We start from the raw sequence: 6,000 nt of genomic DNA on the forward strand, positions 1-6,000 counted from the left end.
ACGTTTCCTCGTGTCATGACATGTGTTCAAAATAAATTCGAAATTCTCGCTATCGGTAATTGATATTGTTTTAATGCTTTCTCAAAAAGTAAAGCATTTCATTGAATAATATTTCAAGAGAAGTCTTTCACCATCTGTAAACCCTGTACGTTTTTTATTAAATCGGTGAATTTTTTTCTTTTCTGTACCGAAAGTGGATCATGGTTTTAACGAGATGGTTTACAACAGTTTTTTTTTCTATTTTATTTTTAAGATACAAAAAGCAAAATTTAGCAGTTAATACACTACAATATATGTCTACTCAATACGAATCACAATACAAAACTCCCGGCAATGTCCACGGGCCGATTTCACAAAGCAACACAATTTATCGCTAGACAAATTGTCAGTATCTCTATAGTGATTTGTATTGTGACATCACACTTTACGCAATCCGGGTCAGTTTTAAAAACTCAGAAAATTTAAAGGCTGAGTCACACTGCAGTGATAACAAAAACGATATACGATCACGACGCAAAGAGAAAGCATTCTATTGGTTGAATTGCTGCACCAGAATACGCACACGCTCATTCAACCAATAGAATGCGCAAAAAACTTCTCTTTTTGCGCCGTGTTCGTTATCGTTTTCGTTATCGCTTGCAGTGTGACTCGGCCTTAAGAGTGTATTTTACTTTACAACTGTACAAAGCCAACGTTCCTGCTGAAAAAAAAAATTGATGGCGAGGTTAGAGTATAGTGGTCACTTATACTAATATAAATAGTGGTTTATTACAAAGCGCGCATATCCGTCACTAGTTGCAGTCTGCTATTTAAATTTAAGAAGAAGAACATCTTGCAAAAGTTAAAGGGTCATGTCACACAAGAGGCAATTTCTAGGCAACCAGTTCCAGGCAATCTCCACGAACAAAAGACATTCACACTTCAATGTTCAGGTATTTTTCTCATTGATCATAATGACATTGTTTGAATATCGAGTCATGTGCTACCAAAGTGGTCCTGTAGCACGCGCTGCAGTTGCTTGCCTCCAAGTTGCTTGTAAAAGTTGCCTCATGTGACTAGGCCCTAGGACTACTATTATATATATTTATATATATACATATTTTCACAAGTTGGTCAACTAATTTTCAGGAAAGACTTGGTTTTAATTATTGAACAACCTTTACACCGTTCTACAAATTAATTTAAAAAACGTAAATTGAATCGCAGTTGTTCCTTGTTCTCAAGAGAGTGGCATGGGAACAGCTAAACTTGCTTTTTTGTACTGGTGACATGTTAGGGGCGTTGTCAAAACTCATCCTGGACGACAGCCAACGGACGGCGCCCGTCCAGGACCAGGTTTCTCATCCCATGTTGAATACCCTTGTAGTGATTACTTTATCGGACAGGCCATATGACGAGCTCACAGTGACTGGCCTTCACCAGAGATCATTTGTTTACAAAACCCAAGAGTGTTTAGATTGCTATTGGTCTCCCCAGAGGGCAGGTTTTTGTTTCCATTCCACAGTTTTTCATAAGACATGGCCATCAATGGATACTTTCATGAATAAGCTTTTCATCATGACATGATCATTCGAAAGATATTGTGACTTGAAAAGCTTTTCATTTCATTCAATTACATTCAATCTAGTTATGAAGCAACCGACTCTCAAAAAAAAAATGAACTTAATCACTGCACTAGCCACAAACCCTAACGAGAAAGACAAACAGGGACGTTGTAGTTTTAGATTTGGGAAGGAAACTCAAGAAAATATACCAGGCGTAACTCACGCAGTCAAGTAGGGACCTGATAATAGTATTGACCCATTTCACCTGACGTCATCAGCAGAGAAATCTTGAGTGCGCCATACTGGTGGGCAATTTCACTGTGCGTTTTCATATTTTTTATAACTCTATGCTGCGCGTTATGCAGTAAAGGGTGCATTTTAGGCGACGCGGCGTTAATACGCGTAAACCAACATGGTGAGCGTGGCATTGGTCGCCGCGCGTGATGCGCGTGCAAGGGGTCAATATAGTGCCCTAGGTGCAAGGTGAGAGAAAAACCACTACGCCAAACCAATACCACGATATACCGGAATACTCCAGACACTATAATCGGTCTGTGTATTAATTATGTTTTACTAGAAAGGGCTCAATACCAAAATGCAATCACGTCTTACTAGAGTTGCCATGAAATGAACACAAAATAAACAAATCCAATGATTGTTTAAAAATGGCGTGCAAACAACAAATTGCTACCCCTATAAAAAATAATATGAAACGATGGTTTCAAAAACCTTGAGACATCTTGTGAAACCTAACCCTTACTTATTTTTAGAGCCACAAACAACTCCTCATTAAAACAAAACAAAAACCAGCCACCTCGAAACCATCTGCCATCATAATGTTTCTCTTCAATGTATACCATTGTAAACCGACAACCAAGGCATGAAAGTGAACATAATTTTACTGACACCGTTGTATATTTTTTGTGTGGTCATCAGTATAACAGCCAAGCAACAAACAATGGTTTGATACACTTGATTGTTACGGGGCTTTAATAAAACATTTAAAAGGGACACCAGGAAAGAAATCGAGTCAGCAAAACATCCCCCAATAGTACCTCTCCATGCAGTGCACCAAATCCCGTATAACAAAATCATAATTCCGCCACGTGATGGCGCTATTACTATAAAAACGCTTCCAAATCCAAGAGAAGGTAAAATCTAATTATGTGGACCTTTTAAAAAAAAAACACGGGTTCAGGCTCCAGTCCTCCTGTTTGAAGCCAAATCCAAAGCCGTACCAAAAGCACACGTTAGTATAATATCACCGCTGGAGTTTCAGACAGAGCCGTAGCCGGAGCTGGAGTCGGGACAGAAGCCGCGGTTTCGAAAAGGGTCCATGTTTTAGTAGTCTGAACATCTGACGTCACACTTCGAGGCTGAATTACAACAGAGATCTGCCGCTGAGCCAACGTACACAATCACCTTTGACCTTGAATCATTTCATTATGTCCTTCATCATGGTTCTGGAGTTTTGCAGTCAAGCCCGACGTACATGTGTATGATCTAGTCATTCACATTTACAATCAGTCAAGATTCAAGAGAGGGCGCAAGTCATGTTTCACAGTCAGAGATTAGGGTTCCTTAGTTTATTTTTCTCTGGGCTTGCTATAAATCGATGGACTTTCTTTGATGACGAAAACATCTCACTGCAGCTGGGAACAATATTATTGTGTGCGGCATAAAATAGTCGCTTCTCCATTCATGCTCTCAAGCTTTGTTTGAAATAAAATAAAACTCATCTGCCCGTTTTTTTGTTCTTTCTTTCTTTCCTGTTTTTGTTCTGTTTTTCTTTTTTTAACACATTCACCATTTCAATGATTTGTAAAATATGTATCAACTCATAAGTAGTCGTGTTTTCATACAAAACATTAAAAAGAAGATCTGCTGACATTTTGTGTTGGCTTTTGTGCACTTTCATGATATCCTTAGTTATGTTTCGCAATCGAAACAAGGAAACAGATTTCCTCACCAACCTCGCAAAATGATGCAGGTCACTACACATAAACAACTTTCTTCACCAACATCAAATACCATTTACCTTTGCAACCAGATCAACATGTTCTTGACCTCAGCAACGATAGTAATTTCCCCAATTCAAATAATGGATGAAAAATGGAGAACAAACTCACATTTTTCAGCATTCTTTATCATAACGGCAAGAGATCGATCTCTTGGGTGCCGTATACAAGTCTTGCCCAACTTGGTATCTGCCTAAGGTTTGGGTCACACCGGAGCTTTTTCCAGCACCGTCGTTCAACCTTGTTGGTGTCGTATACAAATCTTCCCCAACTAGGTATCTGTCTAGGGTTAGGGCAGAACTTTCCCCAGCTTCATTCAGCCTTGTTGGTGCTGTATACAAATCTTCCCCAACTAGGTATCTGTCTAGGGATTGGGCCGGACTTTCCCCAGCTTCATTCAGCCTTGTTGGTGCTGTATACAAATCTTCCCCAACTAGGTATCTGTCTAGGGATAGGGCCGGACTTTCCCCAGCTTCATTCAGCCTCGTAGGTGCAGTATACAAATCTTCCCCAACCAGATATCTGTCCAAGGGTTGGGCTCCACCGGAACCCTCTCCACCGTCATCATGCTCGTCTTTACGGGGAGAAGACGCCTCGATGGTGCCCACGTTGGTTCCTCGTTGCATCCCCGGCACGGCATACAGTCCATCACCGACTTGGACATGATCCGGGGGTCGGAGAGGCAGAACCACGGGGCCTAAGTCCCTTCCCGAAATCCGTGTACGGAATCTCACAGCCGACCATCTGTAGCTCGAGTTATGGCGAGACCTTTTCCTTGCTTTGACGAAGAGGGTGATGAGGCCCACTAGTATGCTCGAAATGAGCAGAACGGCGAGGGTGATGCCGGCAATCGAACCGTGGGTCAATCGCTGCTCTTGGGTGGTGTACAGGTAGGGCGTTGTCTCGGTCATTGTCGGGGTCGTTTTTTGTTCCATCGCGAGAGAAGTAAACGAATTTACATGTGCACCTCGATATTTGATATTTGTTGTTGTTGTTGAGGTAGGCTTGAATGAGTATTGAGTACTACTACTACTTGCCGAACTCATATCCAAAAAGGTATTACCACCAGTCGAGACTAGATCAGTCGGTACAGAGGGCAAGCTACGCGGCCGTGTGTTCCCACGACTCGGACCCGTAGATGTACCTTCCGTACTGCTAGCTTCGGAGGGGACTTCTGTTGCTCCTGAAGGAGTGAATGTCGTAGCTGTGGCTGTGGGGAACTTTGCAGGGCTGGACGGCTCAATGGTTGTCGTTATACGACTGGAAACAACTGTCAGCGTCGCACCTTTGGATCGACCCCTGAAATCTTTTGTTCCATTTGTAATCAAGCAAAAGTATCTTGCGCTATCTTCTGAAGAGATATTGCAGATAACCAAGGTGTAGAAATTTCGATTGCTGTCCCAAGTCACATAGTACTTGGCAGTAAATTCGTTTTCTTGCCTGTTTTCTCTGCACTGTGTTAAGGGCACGCTGTTTTGGCTCTCTGACTTTTTAACCCAGTGGATGTATTCTTCACTGCTGGAGTCACAACTGACTGGGTTACGTGACTGACACGTAAATCTCGCTAATAGTCCTTTAGTTTTAGTCAAATCTGTTGGATCCCGAAGGAAATAATCCGATCCCAGCACTGTTCCGAACAAAACCTAAACAACCACTCCCACACGATGAGCAACCATCTTTGCATTCTTCATAATTGACCGAAATTGAAAATAACCACGATCTGCAAAGCTTTAACTAGCTCCAACAACAATCTTGCACGAATCCTTGAGCAGGCTTTACTTCCTCGTTTCGGTTCAACTCTGCGTTAATCGGTTGTTTAAAAAAATTGTTATTGGTTCGTTGAGTTGAAGCATTATTTGATATGATTTATTTGTATAATTGTATTTGTTTTAATCTGTTGAAATATTATTGTAATATAATCATGTCGATAAAGTAAAAAAAGGAAATGATTTCTATGTTGTTCGTGTTTTTCTGTGCGTGCAGACGTGGCTTTGATTAAAGAGACGAAATAAAAAGTTCGTGTTTAGCATTGCCATTGCATTTTTCCCACCTATATTACGGACCAAAGCCAATGAAAACAAACTTTACAAAATCAATAAAAAAGAAAATTCTCACGCACATTCTTCTCTTAATAGTTGTTTGAGCTACATTTATTTTGCTGTGTGATGACCCACTCAGTAGTCTTTTCCCAAGAGTATACTTTCCTGTATAATTGAATTTTTTTGCTAGGACAAGAGTTATTATTGGCGATTAGTCTGATTTTTTTTCAAAAAACAATCTTTGAAACAAATTTCTACATGCCTAATGTTTCAATGAAACGCACGATACGTCAGCAGCAATATTATTTAAAGGTTACGGTATTTATCAAAAACACATCGGGATCATATTCATCAAGGTTTTACAACAAGGCCCCAAAGTTTGGTTGTAAATTGTAAATA

This window comes from Asterias rubens, chromosome 3 (assembly GCF_902459465.1).
Source record: "Asterias rubens chromosome 3, eAstRub1.3, whole genome shotgun sequence".
Lineage (NCBI taxonomy): Eukaryota > Metazoa > Echinodermata > Asteroidea > Forcipulatida > Asteriidae > Asterias > Asterias rubens.